Source organism: Geotrypetes seraphini, chromosome 11 (genome assembly GCF_902459505.1).
Source record: "Geotrypetes seraphini chromosome 11, aGeoSer1.1, whole genome shotgun sequence".
NCBI lineage: Eukaryota > Metazoa > Chordata > Amphibia > Gymnophiona > Dermophiidae > Geotrypetes > Geotrypetes seraphini.
In genome coordinates, this window is record NC_047094.1 from 55,805,053 (window position 1) to 55,828,905 (window position 23,853).

A 23,853-nucleotide genomic window follows, 5' to 3' on the forward strand; every position below is an offset into this window, starting at 1 on the left:
AGAAGCCCAATGTCATCTTTCACCATCAGTTTAGACAGCAAGTGCCTCATTAAAAAGAAATACTGTACATTATTCTGTACTGGGGGCTAGTATGTCTTGACCATACTAGGGTAGATTTCATTAGTTTGTTGCTCTTCAGAGGAAAGTCTTAATATATTACTCATACAACAAAAAAATTCAAACCAAATTTTCCTCTGCATAATAAAACACCTGATTCAAAAGAACAAACTGTTTCAGACAGCCCAGCAGTAAAATGCTCACTAAAAAGCAGTCTATGCAACTGTGCAAAAACAAAAAAGTACAGTAAAACCTTGGTTTGCGAGAATAATTCATTCCAGAAGCATGCTTGTATTCCAAAGCACTCGTATATCAAAGCGAATTTCCTCAAAAACTTTAATACAAAATACTATACGTACTTGTATTGCAAGACCTCGCTCATTTAGAACAGTCACTACACTCCTGCATTGTCAGAGAGAGAAGAACCATCGGTTCAGTTGTGATTGTGTGATGTGTGTTTACTATATGTACTTGTATTGCAAGACCTCGCTCATTTAGAACAGTCACTACACTCCTGCAGCGTCAAAGAGAGAAGAACCATCGGCTCAGTTATAATGTGTATACTGTATGTACTTGTATTGCAAGACCTCGCTCATTTAGAACAGTCACTACACTCCTGCAGCGTCAAAGAGAGAAGAACCATCGGCTCAGTTATGATGTGTATACTGTATGTACTTGTATTGCAAGACCTCGCTCATTTAGAACAGTCACTACACTCCTGCAGCATCAAAGAGAGAAGAACCATCAGCTCAGTTATGATGTGTGTATACTAAGACCTCGCTCATTTAGAACAGTCACTACACTCCTGCAGCGTCAGAGAGAGAACCATCGGCTCAGTTGTGATGATGTGATGCGTGTACACTGTATGTACTTGTATTGCAAGACTTTGCTTATTTAGAAAAGTCACTACACTCTTGCAGTGTCAGAGAGAGAAGAACCATCGGCTCAGTTGTGATGTGTGTATGCTGTATGTACTTGTATTGCAAGACATTGCTTGTATATCAAGTTAAAATTTAATCAAATGTTTTGCTTGTCTTGCAAAACACTTGCAAACCAAGTTACTTGCAATCTAAGGTTTCACTGGATATGCATAGTTTTCTTTATGTACTTTTAAACTGATTTTCAAAGCAAAAGTATGCACTTTGAAAATTACCTCAGGGAAGCTATGCACATACATTTACCTCTGCTTTGGGATTAATTTGCTGTCAAAAAGATGAATTTTAAAAAGTATGCATACAAGGAAAAATGCATATTTGCTTCTAGGCAACAACATTTTGAGTGCATCATACCTTTTATGAATATAGATACAAACACATGATATATCGACAATATTCAAACAACTATTATTCAGATCCATACCCAGATAAAAATCATGATGGCGTCAGGATGAGACTGACTAATGTGATAGCTGTTCTTAATATGGTCATGCTGAACAAAGTTAGCCAATGACATGAGCTACAGTTAGAGAAGAGCTCAACATTATCAAAACAAAACATGACAGCAAAACAGAATGTTTATTTAAGGTGGTCAAGCTCTCCAAAAATCCATAACACCATTCATAATCCTGCAGGGGTTAAACAGATTGCAGATCAGGATAAGACACAAGCAACCTGGTAAAATTTAGATATAATAAATCTTTAATACAATCAGGAACTTATTTTTAATCTGAGTTTAACTGAATTATTTCATTTGATATACTGTACAATCAGGACTCCCACTTCAATTGACCAAAACTCACATTTCTAGTTATAGTAAGGCACAGGTTTTACAAAGAATTGCTAGACAAAGACTGACTGGACTGCAGAGGCCAAGATAAAGTATGAATAAAAATCCTTCCCTTTAAATAAATAGAAGCTACAACCTTCAGAACACTGAAAAACTAAAAACGGCATCTTAGATTGGACCCACAAATTAATTGGGAACCAACGAAGTGAAATAAATAGTAGCAGCATTCTATCTCATCTAGAACAGTCAGTAGAGAATGACACAACTGCCCTTTGCACTGCCTGAAGTCTTGTTATGGACTGAATTCAGAAACCCACAAATATCAAAATAATATAGTTCTATAACTCAAGACCACCACCAGCTGAATCACTAAGTCAAGACCATTCAGAATTAAGAATGGTTAACAACTAGACCTATCAGAGCCTCTTAAAAGCCTTTTTTTGGACCAAAATCACCTGAGCATTCAATAAGAAAGGATTCCAAAAGCTCCCCCCAGGCTTTCGGGCTGGAAAGGGAACCTAGAATTATGAAACAAAGGTAGGTGATCATAGAAACAGAGAAAAATGAAAAACGGATACAGACCATATGGCCTATTTGGTCTGCCCAGCCATGCCATCCACTATCCCCTCCTTTCTCTTAGAGATCCAACATACTTACTCAAGTTGTCATGAATTCAGATACATTCTTTATCTCCACCACCTCCACCAGGAGGCTGCTCCAAGTATTCACCACCCTTTCCATGAAAAAGTATTTTCTGGGGTTACTTCTGAACCTATCCTCTTTCACCTTGATCCTATGACCCCTCAGTCCAGAGTTTCATCTCAATCGAAAGAGACTTGCCTCATGCGCATTTATGCCATGTAGGTATCTAAACATCTCTATTATATCTCCCCTCTCCCATCTTTCCTCCAAAGTGTACATAGTGAGATATCTAAGTCTGTCTCTGCCTTATGCTGAAGACCACCGACCATTTTAGCAGCCTTCCTCTTGACCGACTCCATCCTATTTATATCTTTTTGAAGTTGCAGTCTCCAGAATTGTACACAATATTCTAAATGAGGTCTCACCAAAGTCTTATACAGGGGCATCAATACCTCCTTTTTCCCCACTGGCCATTTCTCTTCCCTATGCACCCAAGTATCCTTCAAGCTTTCACAGCCACCTTTTCAACCTGGTTGGCCACCTTACGATCGTCACATACTATCACACCCAAGTCTTGCTCCTCTTTCGTTCACAAAAGTTCTTCACCCCTAAACTGTACCATTCCCTCAGGTTTTTGCAGCCCAAATATATGACCTTGCATTTCTTAGCATTAAATCTTAGCTCTTAAATTCCAGACCATTCCTCAAACTTCGCTAGGTCCTTTCTCATGTTATCAATACAATTATGGGTTTCTACTCTGTTGGAGAGAAGGATGTTTTCTGACACACATTGTCTCAGTTTTTCAGTACTTACTTTATTTTAACCTTAATACAGCCAAACCTCAGGATAACAAAAAGTCCTGTTAGTTTAATGTTGCACATAAAGCAGCTTGGAGTTGAGTAACAGACAAACAATAAGGGTCTGATTCTTAACGGACCATAGAACATAACATTGTACTTCTTGACCGTGTAACCATAAGTTCTACGCGGTTTACAAAAGATTATAAACTAAAGACGATTTCGATAATGACAGAAAAATTATTTGACCAAGTATTTTGAGAAAAGATGAGTTTTCAATTGGGTTCTGAAATGTTTATAAGAACAAACTCCAAGCAATATCAATCAAAATTCTCTATTATGGGAAGCCGCTTGGAATGCTAAAGGATTTCAGTGTGCACAGAGTTGAAATATTACAAAGTTTTTCATCCTCCTGCTTAATCCTTAGGACTTTGAAGATAGTGTGAGCATATTTTGGAGGTCTGCTTCTTCCTACTCTGGGCCTCTCTGGCTTGTTGAGGATCAGGAGTTTTATCTGGTTTGCTGGAATCACTCCTTCCTTGCTTTAACCTGACTGAGCCATGTTCTCCCTCTGAACTTTCCAGGGCTAGGCTTTTTAATATGGCAAACCATCAACTTTCTTTACATTCCATCACAAACCTATCACATTCCATACAATTTAATTACAGTACTATAAAGCAAGACTCGAAATTCTTCAAAATATTTGCAAATCAGAAGCAAAAAAAACCCAAGTTGAATATCATCTGAACAAGCATGCGTCTTCAACCCCAGGCTCCTTAAAATGTGACCCACGGATTGCATTAAACAAAAAAGGCAACAGTAGGGAGCAAAGAACCCCCTGCAGTAACTGAAAATATTTGGAAAGTTTGTCTACCAAACAACTAACTTAAGATCATGTCTTGACTAAATATTGTCTATTCAGGTCTTCCTACTTCTTCCCTTAAACAGTTACAAAAGGTGCTATCACCTCCATAAGAATTCTCTCTCATGCCCACCATCATGACCATGGCTTATTATCACTGGTTCCCTATATCTTCTTTTATCCAACATAAAACCCTAACCTTAGCATACAAGGTACTCCATTCAGAAACTCCTCATCTTCTCTCTCATCACTCCTCACATACCCCCTTGTGATTCTACTCTGTTTTCGCAGCGTATCTATCCTTATTCCTTGCTTACTACTCTCAACAAATCTACTCACTATTCCGGTTTTTTTTCTGTCATGCCCTTCTTTCTGAAACTCACTTCCTAATAAGCAATCATATCCAAAATTTAGGTCTGCTTTGAAATCATACCTTTACTCTTTGGTCTTTCCTGTGGGATCTTCCAGTTGGCTAAACCTCTAACTAGCAACATTCTTTCAGTCTCTTGTTCTCTCTTTCTCCTTTCTCAATGATGTTGCAGTTTCTTTCATTTTAAATTTTATTTTGATTGCAAACTGCTTTGATTGTTAATTGAAAGACAGTATATTAAGTACCATTAAATATCTGTTGGCCAAAAAGTAGTTGAACCAAAGGGCCAACACTTCCTTGTATACCCAACAAGCAAAAGCATTCAAACCTTATTCCTTTCAGAATCAAATGAGGCTGTAAGACAGAGAGTAAACCTGATCCTCCCCAATCCATCACCAATATATCATCCACCACCGATAGCAGAAACATCTACCCAGAACTTGGAATGCAAATCATCTAAGCCAAGTTTGCACAGGTTTGGTCCTTGAGGGCTGCAAATAATGAAAATGCATGAGAATGCCTACTAAATCTATTGTATACCTCTCTCTCTCATGCATATTAATTAGGGATGTCCTAAAACCCCATTCTGTTGCAGACTTCCAAAGACCAATCTTGGACAAGCCTGATCTAAGATGTGTAGCCACTAAAGACTATCAATTTGGCTAGCACAGACAAATCTAAAATAATTGGATTGTTTTTCCAAAAGGTGTGCAACATAAGTCCAATTGAGCACATCTGATAAAGTATTAATAAAAATCTCAACTAAGAATATGAGAAATAATTTAACAACCATGCTAGACAGTGATCTTGATATCTACAACCCTTTCTCATCCGAGAAACCAACTCTGCAGAGTTTCACAAAACACCAAAGCAAACTGCTCCAAAGTCTCTATCCTCAGGAGAGGAAAGGTGTGGCTCACTGGTAGAGCTGCTGCCTCTGCACCCAGAGGTTATGAGATCAAATCCCAATGCGGCTCCCTGTGACTCTGGACAAGTCACTTATTCCTCTAGTGTCCAAAAAGCCACAAAAAGGCAGTATACAAGTCCCAATTCCCTTTCCCTCAAAGACTCATCACTGTTAATAGGACACCCAACCAAAGAAAATCCCCTTGCAAATTTACTTCCCCCCAAATCCATCTTACAAAACACTTTTTGGAGCATTATGTTATTTGTTTTGTTTTATTTATTCTTTATAGCAGCCAAACCTTAAACCCCAAACCCCAATAGTGAGGATTCAATGTGTCTCCTCCACAACTGCTCATGAATAGTCCAAATTCTTTTGAAGACTTTCTCCTTCAAAAAAGCCACAAAAATGGCATTCTGTTTAGTAACCAAACATTTAACCAGTTTCTCATACCCTATCATTAAGGGAGTGACTACTTCAAAAACCATTTCCACAGCAATCTTCCTCCTATTTCCAGAATTAACTTTCCTGTTAACCCCTGAAAATGAAATTAAAATGTAACTTGAAAAATTTACCGATTATTTATTAGTACTTGATATACCACTAAAGGGCCTAAAAAAAACCATCAAAGCGGTTTACGCAGCAAAACTGTTGTCTTCAAATTGGCAAAGGAACGTTTGACATTGCTGCTCAGTTGCAATATGGATGGTAGTGAAAAGCTCGAGCCACTGGTGGTTGGGAAGAATCGAAATCCTCGGTGCTTCAAAAACATTAAACGCCTGCCTGTTGAATATGAAAGCAACAAAAGCACAAGGATGATGGCAACACTGTGGATTGAATGGTTGCAGAAGCTTGACAATCTGATGAGAAGGCGTAGGAAGCACATTGTAATGCTGTGTGATGACTGTGCAGCACACAGCAATGAATAAGACTAACCAACATCAAACTCATGTTTCTGCCACCAAATACGACCTTTTTGATCCAACCGATGGACCAGGGGATAATTTCCAACTTTAAACGTCATTACAGGTCGCTCGTCTTAAGATATGTGATGGCAGTGATTGATGCAAGCACGGAATCCTGCCCCCGAGCTGCTGAACTCACGAGAAAAATGACGGTGCTTGACTCTCTTCACATGGTACGGGAGGTATGGAGTTCAGTCTTATCATCCACGATTTCAAATTGCTATCGATGGGCGAGCTTCATTCACGCATCCAATGAGACAACTGAAACTGACTCTTCGTCCATGAACTCCCAGTTGGACTCTCACCACAAGAGTTTGAGCTGTATGTCGCCGTTGGCAACAATTTGCCCACATCATCTGACAGCACTAATTCCGATATCTGTACAGTCTTAAAGGACACTGTAGACAACCAAGAGTCTGATGAGGATGGAGATACTGCTGTCATCACGACTAATGAAACATCTGCAAAGATTGTTTCCTTCTAAGACGTGCTGAAGTCCCTACACACGCTGTGTTGTTATCTGGAGATAAATGGATGTCACGACTACGGCCAGTTTTACAGCATCAGTAGTCAAATACACAGCCTGAATCGTGCAATCTGCATGCAGAAAACAATGACTGATTATTTCAGTAGAATGTTGGTTTAAAAAAAAAGGTTTACAGTGTATTGCATTAGACAGAACAGTGCTGTTTCTAAAACTGAACTATGTTGAATTGTTTTTGGTGCGTTTTTTTTCTGAATAAAAGTTTTATTGCATTTGACTACAGCGTACTGTGATTTTTCATGACTAAAAATTGATACTCCGATTAAGCGCACACTCCGTTTAAGCGCATGTGGCCAGAGGCCTAAGTGCACTTAAGCGGAGTCGACTGTATACAAATTCTTCCCAGCCCCCAAGGTCTTACAGTCATCCCAGAATCAACCACAAGGGTTTACAGACATCCCAGAATATGAAACCACAAAAGCCTGCGGTGGGACAGAAAAATAGAAATGTTCAAGTACACCTCCGTGAGATCCAGAGATGCTAGACAATCTCTTAGGGCCACTGCTGCAATGACCGAATGCACGGTTTCCACGCGAAAGCATGGAACCTTGAGAGCCGCATTCACATGCTGAAGATCCATAATAGGCCTCCAATATTCGGAGCCTTTCTTTGACACAATAAAGTATATAGAGTACCTGCCTGAGCCCAAATGGTCAGGTGACACTGGCTTTATAGCTTGAATATCCAGCAAGTGCTGAACGGTGGCTTGAACCTTGAGCACTTTGTCCAGGTGATCTGTAGGAAAGTCCACAAACTAATCTGTCAGAGGCTGGGAAAATTCCAGTTTGTAGCCCAACCGAATAATGTCCAAGACCTACTGGTCGGACATAATGCGAATCCAGGCTGAAAAAAATACTGAGAGCTGGCCCTCTATCTGAAAAGAGGCATCTCTCAGCCTAGCGTCATTGTGCCTTTTTGGCAGAGAGCACAGAACGAGAGGTGGAAGGCTGGGAATGCCTGTAACCAGCATACCATCGTTGGGAGCCCACTTGCATATGGTCAGGATCTCCATGAGCTACAAAAATTAAGAGCAACCAGAACCTCTATAGATCCTGGGTTTGCTATCAGGCAGAGTCTTAAGACAACAGTCCATCACAGAATCCATGAGGTCATCCAGACCTTTGACAAATAATAACTGCCCCTTAAAAGGCAGTCTAGCGAAAGTAGCCTTGGAAGTAGAATCACCAGCCCATTACTTGATCCAGAGCATTCTGTGGGCAGAGATGGAGTACTCAGACACCTTTGCCAAAACTCAAAAAAGGTCATACAATGCGTCAGCCATATAATCTGTCCCAGCCAAAAGAAGTTGAAAAGAGGGATCCATCGCCTCAGTTGAGAGAGACGGGCGCATGCCACAAAGGACGTTGCCAAAGCAGCTTTGATGCCTAAAGCAGCTGCGTCAAAGTTTCCGGAGGACCACATTCACATGGCGGTCCTGGATATCTTTTAGTATCACACCACCTTCACTGGGTAGAGAGGAGCTTTTAGTCACCTGTGCCACCAAAGAATCCACCCTGGGCTGACCCAAAAGATGACACTCCTGTGCCAGAGGATGCACACATGACATGGCTCTAGAAATTTTAAGAATAAAGCTGATTTTCAAGCAGCCAGTCAGAACTTATGCCTGACTATTCCTCCACCCCTGCAGCCTAACAGGTGCGCACCAGGATGGGCAGAGGCGAGAAGATGCACCCGGCACCCTGCAAGACATCACCAAATCTCCCAAGGGCACCCAACAGCCTATGCTCGACCCTTGCTTAACAATAGGTAAGCACTTCAGGGACAGCCCTGAGTTCTAGAGAAAACTATGCAGGCTGGCTAACAGGTACCCAGTGGGATTGGCCTGTCAGCTACAGAGTCTCTGAAGTCTGTGTGTTCTCAAAGCAGGCAGAGATGAAAAAAATGCTCCAAGCACCAGAATCCCCAAAAACGGGAAGAAAATACACCAAATAAAATAATAAAATGGGGAGAGCAGAACAAACACTCCTGCAGGCAAGAATGCAGAAGGAAAGAATTGCAAGTGGAGCTAAGGAGCCCAGTAAAGTACAGCAGAGAGAAGAGGAAAAATCCAGAGTGGATTCCTTCTGCAGTTACACACCCATCAGAGATAATATGAATGTGATCAAGTGTTGTGACAGTTTCTTAACCAAATGAGCTGGTCAAGGTTCAATGACTGGAGAAGGGGGATTGAGTAACGAAATGGCATGCAGGATATCTTGAGAATCAGGGAAACTGAATGAGCACCAGGATGATGGACAATGTTGGGCAGGTGATGTTTGTAATGAAAGTAGTTGAGAGTATAGGAGCAGAGGTACCAGAAATACTTGTCCCAAAGGAATCATGAAGCGCAATCATTTTATTTTCCCAAGCCCGAGATAAAGATTTAAGGGAAAGTAGTAAAGGATCATAGTCTAAGAGGGCTGAAAATTTAAGAGAAATTGAATGAAACAAGGAAAAAAAAAAAGAATATTTAGACAATTCCTGGCTTGAGAAATATGCCTAGAGAGAGATGATTTCTTGCTCTGAAAAAGGGCTGCTCAATATTCACAATATCTGGTCTTGAAAAATAAAAGAGAAGATTCAGATTTAAATTTTCTCCAGAAGCGCTCAGCCTTAAGGAGATGAAGAGAATGAGAATACCAGGGAGCATGGTTCTTAGAAGTATTTTTAGTGGATGTCTTTAAAGGCACATGTGCATCACTAATGCAAGCAAAGGCCAAATGTAAGTTCTCTGTTTGTGTGTCTAGTGAAAGAGTCCAAGGCAGAGGATAAATATGCAAAAGAAGATTTAATAGCTGTTAAGGTAAGGATGTGGTTGGTGCTGCTTGTGGCAGAACTTGTGGCCTAGGAAATTCTAGAGAGAAACAAATAAGCATATGGTCAGTTCAAGAATAGTGTGTAAATTTCATTGATGATTAAAGAACAGACAAATCAGAAGAGGTAAAGATCAGGTCAAGGATATTGCCGGCTGAGTGAGTTGAAGAGTTAACATGTGTTAATCCAGTGTTTGTGGTAAGTGATTGAAAGAGACAAGAAGAGGGAGTTCCTGGATAGCTGAAATCACCCAACAGAAAAGGAGTAAAGAGTGCGACAGATTCAGCTGTAAAAGCTAGCAGTTCATCAAGCAATTCAGTTCATGACGATGAAGGATAAATAATAGCAAGAAAAAAAGGTGTGTTATTGTGCATAGTAGATACACAAAGTATTAGAGCTTCAGAAATTGTAAAAGGCTTAAAGGACACAGAGAGATGTTAAATTTAGCATTTTAAAAGCATGCAACACCACCACCACCATAGGGCGAGCCATATGAATAGAAAGAAAACCAGAAGGGCATGAGTCTAATAGAGAAGCTATATCACCAGGTTGTAACTATGTTTTTGTAATACATAGAATGTCAAGGCCATGAAAAAGAATTAAATAAAAAAGCAAATTGGATGCTTTATGTCTGCAAGACCTAACATTTAAAAGACCAACCCCCCTCTTCTACGAAACCGCACTAGCAGTTTTTAGCGCAGAGAGCCACGCTGAATGGCCTGCGCTGCTCCCGACGCTCATAGGAACTCAATGAGTGTCGGGAGCAGCGCGGGCCATTCAACGCGGTTCTCTGCGCTAAAAAACGCTAGCATGGTTTCGTAGAAGAGGGGGCAAGCTTCAACAAAGAAAAATTACGGGTATAATTAAAGGAAACCAGATTGCAGATAGCGTGGGTATAGTTTCAAGGAATTGTGCAGATATGAACCCATGGGGAAAAATGTAGTTAACCAGAGCAATTATGTTGAATAATCCTGCAGAAACAGGCAAAGAAAGAAAGGACAAAAACATAAGAGAACAATAACAATAAGGGCATCCAAGGAGGCACCTCAAGGAGCAAGCCCAAGGAGCAGCTCCTTGGGTATGCACCTTTGGCACATGCCCATGGTGTGGGCCCACAGCACAAGCGCCTTGGTTGAGAAGTGACTAAATCAGCAAAAGTTCGTTACCGACAGGTCTGCAGCAGTCAAGCAATTGTTAATGAATCAATCGCTTGGCTATTTTACATGGGGTTTTACTAATTTGCATGGGAGGATCGGGATCGGCTCGCTACAGGGGTTAGTGAATCGGGTTAGAGGGAAATTGGGTCGCAAAAGGCTCACAAACCAATCGGTACATGATCAGTTTGCTTAGTGAATCTAGCCCTAAATCAGCAAAATACGTAACATCAACTTGTATGGAATGCAGATCAGGCATGGAGCGGGAATGCAAAAACTATAGCAGTGAAAGTCTTATATCCAAAATTACCAAAAATCCAACATATTGCCAAATAATTGTACTAGAAAAATATTTAATTGTGCTAAATTTAATGGTATCATTGTTTTCAAAAAATGTCCTGCTGCTACATATAGGGCTCCTTTTACGAAGGCGCGTTAGTGCCTTAACGCACAGAATAGCGCACGCTAAAATGCCCCGCACGCTAGCCGCTACCACCTCCTCTTGAGCAGGCAGTAGTTTTTCGGCTAATCCAATGTGTGCACTAAAAATGCTAGTGCACCTTCGTAAAAGGAGCCCATAATGACTAACAAAAACTATAAAAAAAACAAACATAATAAAACTATTCAACAAATGCAATGTAAAACCAAATAAAGTTCAACAAACACACTCTAATTAGAGCTATAAACAAAAATCCAGAAATAACCTATAAAATAATAAAAACAAGAGACCTCTTCAATGGGTAGCCCTTATGTCACATAGTGAGGATTATGTGAACTTGAAAGTCCACATAAGGAGCTTTGGAATATATATATATATATATATATATAAAACAATCAAACACTACAGTATTGGCTCATCTGTGACTGTTTCAATAGAGAAGATGAAAGTGGCTGACTCAATCTATTGGGCAGAGATGGTGTGCAATATTTATTTATTTAATTCATTTTCTATCCCATTTTCCCCAAAGAGCTCAGGTTACGGGTTATCGCCACTAATAATAAAACCCTAAGCGCGCATGTGCACTCCTACATCCGTGATCTGTAGCTTCGTGGCCCCGCATGCGCAGTAGAAGGAGCGTGTGGCGTTTTGTGTGCGGCGGTTTTCTGGCACCTTCTACTACGCATGCGGAGGCACAAAGTTTAAAGTGGCAAACACCACAGCGCCGACTCCATAGAGGAAGCCGCCGAGCAGGGAGGAACCGCCGACTAGGGAAGCATCAGCATAGTGGCAGCAGTCCTGACCTGCCAACCCCCCATTCCTTACCCAAAGCAGCAGAGGCAGCACTGTAAACAGGTTGTTCGTGGCAAGCCCTTCAGGGCCTTTCCTCTGCCACATCACTTCGGATGCGGTAGAAGAAAGGACCTGTCGGGGCTGGCCACGAACAGCCTGTTTACAGCACTGCCACTGCTGCTTTGGGTAAGGAATGGCAGACATTGTTGGCAGACTAGGATTGCTGCCGCTGCTACTGATATTTGGGTGGGGGAGGAAAGAGATGCCTAATTGGGAGTTGGGACCTGGGTTGGTGAGGAGAAGAGAGACATCGGATAGCCACTGGAAAGTGGAAGCCATAGCTGGATTGAGGAAAGGGCAAGGGATCCCTTAGCTGGCACAGCTGGAAGGCAGCTTCAGTGAGGGTCTGGGCAGGGAGAGAGAGAAAGAAAGAAAAAAATATAGATGGGGAAGGGAGAGAGAGAAAGAGAAAAAGAAAAAGAAAGAAAGAAAGACATCTATTCTAGCACCCATTAATGTTTAAAACCGTTACATCAGATTGCGATCCAGCACCAAGGGTGAGTGAACGGGGTTCGGAGAGGAGACAAGACGCGTTTGCCCATTGTGTAGCTGGGCAGGTGTGTGCGGGCAGCTGGCCACAGCTGGATTGAGGAAAGGGCAAGGGATCCCTTAGCTGGCCCAGCTGGAAAGCAGCTTCAGTGAGGGTCTGGGCAGGGAGAGAGACAGAAAGAAAGACAGCGGGAGAGAGAGAAAAATAAAGAAAGGAAAAACGGGGCAGGGAGAGAGACAGAAAAAAAGACAAACAGACATTTACTCTAGCACCCGTTAATGTAAGGGGCTTAAACACTAAGTATATAATATACAGTTAACAAGTTACAATTTGCCATAGTTACAGTACAAGTTTTTTCGATACATGTTTTTATCCTAACTCGACACATACTAGGAATCTAATAGTATCACTCCATTTCAATCCTAGAGCAATGGTGTACCAGGAGAAATATACAGTATATAATGCTATCTCAAAGAGTATTTAATCCTCCCACCAAATAAAAGCTTTTTGTTAATTCAGAGGCCCACTGCCACTTCCTTATTGGATAATTAAATTTTAATACTCTGTTGTATCCATCCTGTTCAATTATGGGAACCAAAAGCATAGACAAAAAAATACTCATATTAATCCATTTTCTCACTGATTTTCATTGTCTAGCTCCAGCTTACCCTCTTCAGTCTGCCCTACCCCCTCATCCAAGCTGTTAAATATGCTCTGTGTATTGCCAGGGTTGCTATGCAATTGTATTTGGACTGTTCTATCACAATGGCTTGTATTAGTTTGCAAAATTCTTGCCTACAGGAGCAGAAAACTGATTCAAATGTAGCTGCTCATTAGATAGCTTCAGAAAAGGTTTGTCAAAAGCACAAATGAAGCACAAACGAGCAGACTAAAGAATTAAGTTCCGTGTTCAGAAAAACATTTCTATTATACAACTTTCTTGTAACTATAAAATCAGAGCACAAGGAGATCTTGTAAAGTTAAAAATAAGAAGCATTTGGAGAAAGGTAAAGAATTTGAGCAAGTATTCAAGAGAAAATCAGCCAGTAACTTCTATTCAACTTGATTATAAAGTAAATCTGAGAGGGTGCTTCACTGGCTGTAGAGTGCTTGCCGCTACTACAATGAGAAAATTCGGTGACAGGTCAAAAGCGCGCGACAACAAAGGCGCGCCGAGCGCAGACAACTGAGCACAAGGCGGAAGCGTGCCAAAGAAAACAGTATTTTAAAGGGCTCCGATGGGGGTTGTGGGGGGGAAGCCCCCACTTTACTTAACAGAGATCGTGCCGGCGTTGTGGGGGGTTTGAGGGGTTGTAACCCCCCATATTATACTGAAAACTTCACTTTTCAGTAAATGAGGGGGTTACAACCCCCCAAACCCCCCCCCAACGCTGGTGCGCTCTCTATTAAGTAAAGTGGGGGGGTTCCCCACCAACACCCCCCGTCGGAGCCCCTTAAAATACTGTTTTTCTTCAGCGCGTTTCCGCCTTGCGCTCAGTTGTCTGCGCTGGGTTGTCGTCGCACCTTTGTCGTCGCGCGCTTTTGTCTATGAACCGAAAATTCAGATTTGCCCTCTGTGGATAAGGATCACATGCTGTGCACGAATGCCAGAACCTTAAAACAAATGTAAAAGTGTGGCGGGGGAGGAGGAGGCAAAAAGCTGCTGGATCTAGTGGTGGTGGTGGTGGTGGCTGCAGCAGGCAGTGAGAAAATCCAGATTAGAGAATGACACGGGAACCATTTACTGCGGTAAACCACGGGTCACCGCAGTAAATCCGCAGGAATGGAGATGCATGCAACTGGTTTACCGCAGGAATGGGGACAAGACCTTTTATCGCCCCGTAGGAGCAGTGAAAAGTCTTACTCCTGTGGTAAAAAAAATTGCGCCCATGTCAGACTCGGCATCTTCTCCCCAGCTCCTCTTGCACCTATTTTACCTTCAGGAGCCAGCCATGCCACAATGAAGACAGAAGGAACCTAAAACCAAAGCCTGAGACCAATGTGATTTGAAGAATAAAATTACCAGATAACAAAAAGAAAAAAATAAATGTATTTTATATTTTGTGATTAGAATATTTCAGATTTGAAATATGTATCCTGCTAGAGCTGGTATTAGACATAACTAGGGACAGCAAAGTCCAGGCTGTGCTTCTTTAGCTTCCAGCTGGCTTAGGGCTCTCTCTCTGACCAGGGGGCAGTTGCCCTAGATGCACTCCTCTAACATTATTCTTGCCATGTGTGACTAAAGTATTCTGTTAGCTTGATTTTTCTATGTAGCATTCTGTAGTAATTTGGTTTGTTCAGTTTTCACAATAGTGAAGGGGATATTTGTGAAAGGGAGGGGAGATAGGTTTTGTTGAACCTTGCTCCGTTTTATTTGTGTTTATAAAATAATAATTGTCAGAGAAGCTTCCGCCCACACACATGCGACTGCAGGGCGGCACAGGCAGGCTTCGCTGGCATCAGTTTCTTTTCTAAAGCGCCACGAAGGTAAGGGGAAGGGAGATAGATTTCGCCAGAAGGAGGGAAGGTGAACGCGCGCCTTCCCTCCCTTAAGTTTCTTTATGCCGTGAAGGTAAGGGGGAGGGAGGGAGATTCTCAGGCCACTGAAGGGCGGTGAGATGGCAAGAGGGAAGGGTGGATGCTAACGGGACGGGGCAGTGAAGGGGACGGCGGGGATGGGGCGGTGAAGGGGACGGCGGGCACGGGGCAGTGAAGGGGACGGCGGGGACGGGGCGGTAAAGGGGACGGCGGGGACGGGGCGGTAAAGGGGACGACGGGGACGGGGCGGTAAAGGGGATGGCAGGGACGGGGAGGTGAAGGGGACGGTGGTCCAGTGACGGGGACAGATTTTTTTCCCCTGTGTCATTCTCTAATCCAGATCCCCCTGTGTCACAGAAACACACTGACCCAGTCTCTGCTTTCACTGCTTGCTGCTTCTGTCACTGGGATTGATATGGCTCCGAGAGAAATTAGTTTTGCACTCTGTTCCATTCAAGGGCTGCTACATTTGTCTTATCATTCCCTCTGTAATTCCCCCATCTGAGCACAGTATATTGATGCACCTTCTTTTACAGTTTGCCTGTCTTGACTAGATGGTAAGCTCTTTCTATGACTAATTTGAAATTCCAGGTCCTAGAGTAATAAAACTTCAAGCAACAAGGAAAAGAGCCTTTTCATATGCGGGTCCCTGCCTTTGGAATTCCATACTTCATCATTTAAGAACTTAAGAGTTGCCTCCGCTGAGGCAGACCATAGGTCCATCTCGCCCAGCGGTCCGCACCCGCGGCGGCCCATCAGGCCCATTGCCTGAATAGTGCTCCCTGACTAATTTTATAACTTACCTCTACCTCTATTCTTTTCTGTACCCTTCTATCCCTTTGTCCTCCAAGTGCCTATCCAAAGCTTCTTTGAAGCCCTGTAGCGTGTTCCTGCTCACCACATCCTCCGGCAGCGCGTTCCATGTATCCACCATCCTCTGTGTGAAGAAGAACTTCCTGGCATTTGATCTAAACCTTCCCCCTTTCAATTTCTCTGAGTGCCCCCTTGTACTTGTGATTCCCCTTAATTTGAAAAGTCTGTCCCTGTCTATCTTTTCTATACCTTTCATGATCTTGAAGGTTTCTATCATGTCTCCTCTAAGTCTCCGCTTTTCCAGGGAGAAAAGCCCCAACTTTTTTAGCCTGTCAGTATAAGAGAGGTCCTCCATGCCCTTTATTAGTTTAGTTGCTCTTCTCTGGACTTTCTCAAGTACTGCCATGTCCTTCTTGAGGTGCGGCGACCAGTACTGAACACAGTATTCCAGGTGCGGTCGCACCATTGCACAATACAGTGGCAGGATGACTTCCTTCGTCCTGGTCGTGATATCCTTCTTAATGATACCCAACATTTTGTTTGCTTTCCTTGAGGCTGAGGCGCACTGTGCCGTCGCCTTCAATGTTGTGTCCACCATCACTCCCAGGTCTCTTTCTTCAAGAGAATTTCTTACTCTTCCTTCTGGAAACTATTGAAACCTATTCTCTTTCATCTTCACTTTGGATAAATCCATAGTCCATTAACGAATGTATCTAGCTAGATACAGTGGAACCTTGGTTTACGAGCATAATTCATTCCAGAAACATGCTCGTAAACCAAATTGCACATATATCAAAACGAGTTTCCCCTTAGAAGAGCGAGAACCAGAAGGCCTTGAGCATACGCAGATGCTCAAGGCCCAGGCAACAGGAAGGATCTTCGTTCACCGGCACGTCTTCTGGGCTGCGTGCCGGTGCCAGATGGGGTAAGGCTTCTGTTTGGGCGGGAGGAGGATGCTGGTTCGTGCGGTGGGGGCGTTCGCAAACGGGGGGGAGCGATGCCGGTTCTCGGGGGGAGGGTGTTCACGGGTGGGCGGGCGGGGGGTAGTGATGCTTGCAAATCGAGTGAACGCTCGGTTTGTGAGTCACAATTTGCGAGAATGTTTTGCTCGTCTTGCAAAACACTCGCAAACCGCGTTACTTGCAAACCGAGGTTTGACTGTATTGCACTAGTGACTAGCCTTTCTTGGATAATAAATTAAATTAAGGCATTTGTTGTGTCTATTGGGCTGGAATGAAACTCAGAACTATAAACAGTCTAGAATTTACTTTAATTTTTAATCTTGTTTTCCTTTTATTGATATTTATAAATTTAGATTGTTAGTTTAACTATTCTATCTTCCCTTATAATGTAACTCTAATACTCATTTTCTTGGATCTTGAGGGGGGGGTTTCTTTGCCTTCAATGTTCTTTACTTTCCATGGGATACTTTCTTTTCCTCCCTCTTATTGTATATCTCCGTAATGTTAGTGATGTCTTCTCTTGTATGCTTAATTAAGATTGTGAGCCCGTTCGGAACAGAGAGAGTAGTTCAATGCATATATTTAATGTTGTAAACTGCTTAATACCTATGTTCAAGCGGTATATCAAATGCAATAAATCCAATTCAATCATGTTTGTGAGAAATGAAATTACTAATATATTTCTAATAGTGTTAATTATTGCAAGGTATTATAAAGGTGATCACACACTCTTTAAGAAAAAGGGTAACATAACATACATATTTAACCACAGGGATGCATTAATAACGTATGGTTCTGAGAATTGAATAAAATATTGATAAAAGATGTCAACTAATACAGAAAGTAATAACACATAATTCCAGTAGAGGGAATTTAACACTGTATGAATATAGCAGTAAGATATATTGCTGAATCAGAAGAAGGGAAAGGTGGGCATTCCTGGGACACTACTCGATGCTATATGAACACAATGTCTACAATCAAGGAAAGTACAGAATCTGATGGCTCATAAGAGCTATTGTTTAAAGAATAACCCGAGGATGTCACGTGGGGGCAAGCATGTGAGAGGAGGAGTAAGTGTCGAAATATGAGCAACTGTAAATATGGTCAGAGGTCTAAGGATTAAGAGTAATGGGAAAAGTAATTAGGGATGGAGAGACCGGAAGAGGCAGAGAAAGTTTCTGATAGGTTGTGAACTGTCCTTGCTCCAACCAATGAGTAGACAGGTAGGAGGGACTGAAAAGTTTATACTAACTATAAAACTAATGAATGTACTGAACTAAAACCTAGATTCTCAAAAAACCGTGGACTGCTATTGCAGCCGTTCTGGTAGCAATTTTAAAAAAGCAAGACATTCTCCAAAAAAAATGCTCATGCAAATGAGGTTGGCAGAGAGTAGCAAAGATTCGCTAAATTTGCATGTGCCCATTGCTGGAGATAGCGATGGGCACATGTGTATAATAAACGCAAAAAGAGAAAAAATCCAACCAAAACAATAACAGCAGGAGAGATGTCCAATCTTTCCTGCTGTCAACCAACATCCCCCCCTCTCCCACTGCCACACAACCTCCCCCCCCCACCCCCATCTCCGACCCCTCTCCCTCTTACCTTGAATTAGTTGGCTGACCGGAGGTATGCCTACTCCCTCCTGCCAGCTGGCCCGCCTCTTCAAAATGGGCCTTCAACTCCCCAGTGCATCCTGGGATGCACCGGAAAGGGGCCTGAGGCTCTGATGGCCCAAGTTGTTTAAGGCCCCTCCCTATGGGAGGGACCTTAACCTGAACCAATCAGAGCCTCAGGCCCCTCTCCAATGCATCAGGGTGGGAAGGCCCATTTTGAAGAGGCTGGCCAGCTGGCCGGAGGGAGTAGGCATCCCTCCAGTCAGCCAACTAATTCAAGGTAAGAGGGAGAGGAGTCAGAGGCAAGGGGGGGAGGTGTTATGTGGCAGTGGGAGAGAATGGGCTGGAGGAGTCGCTTGGTGGTAGGAGATACTGGGCATCACTCTCGCTGCAAGGGAGGGGGTTGACTTGCGGCGGGAGAGAGTGGACATCTGTCCCACTGAGGGGGGGGGGAAGTTGTTTGCGGTGGGAGAGAATGGGCATATCTCCCGCTGCTGGGGTTTCAAACAGTGCTGTCACTGTACAAGCACCCCTGGGCCAGTTGCTGATATTTGTCGCCAAAAGCTGAACCTACACTTAGAAAATGGCTCAGTGATTTTAAAGAATCCACGGGAGTGCTCATTTTAATGTTGAAGAGCCTATTTGCATGGCAGTGTCGGAGATTACTAGAAAGCTTGCCATTTTAATAATCCACCGCTAAAATGCATGCAGGCTAAACTGTCGGAAACCAGTTTAGCGATGGCGTTTAAAGTTTTGATAATCTGGCTCTCAGTGTGCCTACCTTGCCATTTTTGTGCAAATTGGACACCCTTTCTGGCCAGGAAGAAAATAAATTTATACTTTACCAAACACTTTCTGGAGTTCTTCTTATACTGATGATCTACTCCACAAAAAGGGCTGCAGGACAGAGACAGTAAACTACAGACCAGTGAGTCTCACGTCTATAGTGTGTAAACTCATGGAAACACTGATCAAACAGAATATTGACACAATCCTAGACAAAGAAAAACTGCGTGATCCACACCAACACGGGTTCACCCAGGGTAGATCCTGCCAATCTAATCTGATTAGCTTTTTTGACTGGGTTACTAGACAACTGGACACCTGAGAGTCACTGGACGTGGTATATTTGGACTTCAGTAAAGCATTTGATAGCGTCCCTCATCGAAGATTACTAAACAAGCTGAAATCGATGGGATTAGGAGACATTCTAACTACATGGGTTGGGGATTGGCTGAGCGGTAGACTTCAGAAGGTGGTGGTAAACGGTACCCCATCCGAAGCATCAAACGTGATCAGTGGAGTGCCGCAGGGATCGGTCCTGGGCCCGATTCTATTCAACTTATTCATAAGAGATATGACGCAAGGACTTAGAGGAAGGGTATCACTGTTCGACGCCGCCGCCAAACTTTGCAACATAGTAGGCAGAGGCTTATCACCTGATAATATGACACACGACCTACTGCTGCTGGAACAATGGTCAAATACTTGGCAGCTAGGCTTCAATGCTAAAAAATGCAAGATAATGCACCTGGGCAGGAGAAACCCGCATAGAACTTATGTACTAAATGGTGAGACCTTGGTTAGGACCACAGCAGAACGCGATCTAGGAGTGATCATTAGCGAGGACATGAAGGTTGCCAATGAAGTGGAGAAGGCTTCCTCCAGGGCAAGACAAATGATGGGGTGTATCCGCAGAGGTTTCGTCAGCAGGAGATCTGAAGTTATGATGCCGTTGTACAGAGCCATGGTGAGGCCTCACTTAGAGTACTGTGTTCAGTTTTGGAGACCACACTACCGAAAGGATGTGCTGAGGATCGAGTCGGTTCAGCGAACGGCCACCAGGATGGTCATGGGGCTCAAGGATCTCACGTATGAAGAAAGACTAAAGAAAATGTGGCTGTACTCACTTGAGGAAAGAAGAGAACGGGGAGATATGATTGAAACGTATAAGTACATCACGGGACGCATTGAGACAGAAGATGGTCTTCTGGCTCATGGGACCCTCGACCACCAGAGGGCATCCGCTGAAAATCAGGGGAGGGAAGTTTCATGGCGACCCCAGGAAGTACTTCTTCACCAAAAGAGTGGTGGATCATTGGAACAGACTCCCACTCCAGGTGATAAGGGCCAACAGCGTGACGGATTTTAAGAAAAAATGGGATACTCACGTGGGATCTTTAAGGGAGTAAATTCAGGGGGGGGGGGATACTTGGAATGGGCAGACTTGGTGGGCTATAGCCCTTTTCTGCCGCTTTTTTCTGTTTCTATTTCTCACAGGTTCAATGGAAGAAACTATTCAAATCTTTGAATCCCTGGGTCCCAAAATCTGAAATGGACTGTCCCTGTATCTACATCAGCTCCCCTCCTATTACAGCTTCCAGAGAATGTTAAAGACTTATTTCTTCTTCATATAATGAATGATCTCTATCCAATACACTCTCTACCAACCTGGTATCATTGAGACTTCTTAGAGGCTCCTGCGGGGTGCGCACTAGAGGTCTGAGCTCTCTTGAAGCCTCAAACCTCTACTGAGATTCTTGAAATGATCTACGGGCAGAAGAACCCACTGAGGACTGATGAGATCATTGAGAACCCTAGGGGCCCGCAGTCTGCTATTTCAGAGGGACTTCGGGCAATGATCTGCCACACTGGCTATAAGATCATCCTGTCCATTTCCAAAGAGCATTTGGACCTTGAACGGAAACCTGCTCAAAGTGGCCTTGGACACCAAATCTCCCGCCCATTGTCTGATCCAGAGCATTCTACGGGCAGAAATCGAATAAGCAAAAATCTTGCTCATAACTCTGAAAGCATTATTTAGAGTTGTGGTTCCCAACCATATTCTGGAGGATTGGCCAGCCAGTCAAGCTTTCAGGATACTCCTAATTAATATGCTTGAGAGATTTGCATATAAATTGGGAAATCCAAGATGGCCACCTTAGCAGCATTTTAGCACCAAAAAATGGCCCAGGCAAGCTAAATAAAATCTCAGAAAATTCAACAAAGGGGTTTTTGGAAGTGGGGGACCCAAATATCTGCCCTAGAAACCTCTAAAACCTAAATCTGACGACCACCCTGATGTCTCCCATAGGCTACAATAGCCTGTACTCACACTTGTGCTGGTGCTGTGCCTGCTTTAGCTAGAAATTCAGCCTGACAATGGAGAAGAAAGCTGCCTCAGACAAGCATGAAATTCCACTCCAAATGCTTGTTTCTTTGGGCTGCTAGTTAGACCCTGAACAAGCCTGAGACTTCAGAACCCCACAGCTCCTCATGTATCTTCAGGTGAGGGGGGGGGGGAACGGGGATGCAGCCAGCATCTGCTAAAACTCTCAGGACCAACACAGGGCCACATGGCCTGTGCTCAAAATCTGGTAAAAACCAGAAGGGAGTCATGCTCCCAGGGGAATGGTCCTCAAGCCACTGAAGTGTTAGGGCAGGCTGGCCAGGCAGATTCCCTGGAAAAGGATTGCCCTCCTAACTACAGACTTCTGACCACAGTCTGTCTTCTCCCAGACAGAGCTGTCCCAATCAAACTGGGAACATCTAGAGCACCGCAAGTCTCACAGTTTGGATGAATGCCCAAAAATAAAAAAGCTAAATCAGAGTAGATCAAAAAGACACCTTCAAACTCGCTTGTAAAAGGAAAAACAGAGGACATGGGACATAGCCCAGAGATGCAGGAGTGGAGCCAAGAGAAAAAGGTAGATGAAGCCATCTACAAACTTGCGGGTAAAGAATAACCCACTGGTATGGCTTTTGCATTAGAAACATTATTTTATAAGAACCCGTTTATACGTGTGAAAATGGTGTATAAAATCACCCTGAGTCCTTAAAATTCTGCTGCTTGTCATCTTCTAACCATCCATAAATCTGTTTCTTGCCCCAATCTTTCCCTTCAAACTAAATAAATCATTAAAATCTTACAGTGATATATTTCTAGTTTTGTCACCTTTTGCTCATTCATTTCCAACCTAAGAAAGGAGGCATTATTTCCAGAAAACTAGTCAATACATATATTTTTATCTAATAAAAAAAAAAAAGATGTCAACTTATAATTTTGTTTTTGATAACCTTTATTTCTGTGCATTTTTAAATGGACTAACATAGCAACCATACTAGTTTAATCTTAAAAAAAAAACAACTCATGGTCAAGGCCAGTGGTTTCCAACCCTGTCCTGAAGGACCACCAGGCCAATCGGGTTTTCAGGCTAGCCCTAATGAATATGCATGAGAGAGATTTGCATATAATGGAAGTGACAGGCATGCAAATCTGCTCCATGCATATTCATTAGGGCTAGCCTGAAAACCCGATTGGCCTGGTGTTCTTTCAGGACAGGGTTGGGAAACACTGGTCTAGGCAACAGAAATGCTAACCCAAATACATAGTATTTCTTCTGAAATATGAGTATTAATCTGAAAGGGCCCCTGGAAACCTATCTGCATGAAAGGAACTACAGAAATCCACATTTTTACTATTTTATTTTTAAAATTACAGGGCTAGTCAGGAAGTATTTGAATTATAATTAGCTGGCTATGCTTCACAAACTGGAATGCCCAAGGGTCACTGAACAGTATGTCTACTGTCAGAACAGGGAGCATGGCAAAATACAGCAGAATCACTACACTTCTGGAAGAAAGGGTGTTTTATTTAACCGTCACCACTCCCAACTCTAGCAGAAGTCTAAAATGAGCAGCTTATGTTAGCCATAAACTTCTGCTTTATGATCTCCCTTGGTAGAAGGATGTCATTATCTCACATGTAAGTATTAAGAGCCAGAATGAGAAAGTTGCACCTGAAATTAAAATATAAGGATCCTGACTTGCTGCCAATGTAGCAAATCATATATCTTTAAATGAGGTGCTCACTATTTATCTGATCAGGAATCAGCTGGAGGCATCCAAATGGTTAAAAAAGAAAAAATGTTCATGAGTTGTACTGAATCATATATCTCTATGGTACTTGGGGCTTTTTCTGTGCCGGTACATGCTGGTGAGTTGTACTGGCACCTTTTTTTTTTTTTTTTTTTTTTACTTGCTCACACCTCTCACCCCCCTCTCAAGCAGCCATAGTCTGGCATCTAGCCTCTTCCCCGAGTCTAACCTTCCTTTTGGCTTTGTGAAAGTCAGCGGCGGCAGCAGCAATTCCCAAATGCTGCCCTGCCACCAGTCCAGCCTCTTCTCTGTACTGCGGCACACCTCTGAGGAAACTGGAAAGAGAGAGTATGTCAAGAGAGGCAGACCATGAGAGAAGAGGCCAGGGTAGTGTTTGGGGATCAGTGCCAACAACCACTTTTAGA

General features: G+C 42.9%; 1 protein-coding gene across 5 annotated transcripts in view; it reads right to left on the reverse strand.

The window, feature by feature from the left end:
- Positions 1 to 23,853, reverse strand: part of RAB11FIP3 (RAB11 family interacting protein 3) — a 247,074-nt gene that overhangs the window by 141,644 nt on the left and 81,577 nt on the right. The gene's annotated exons all lie outside the window — the stretch shown is intronic.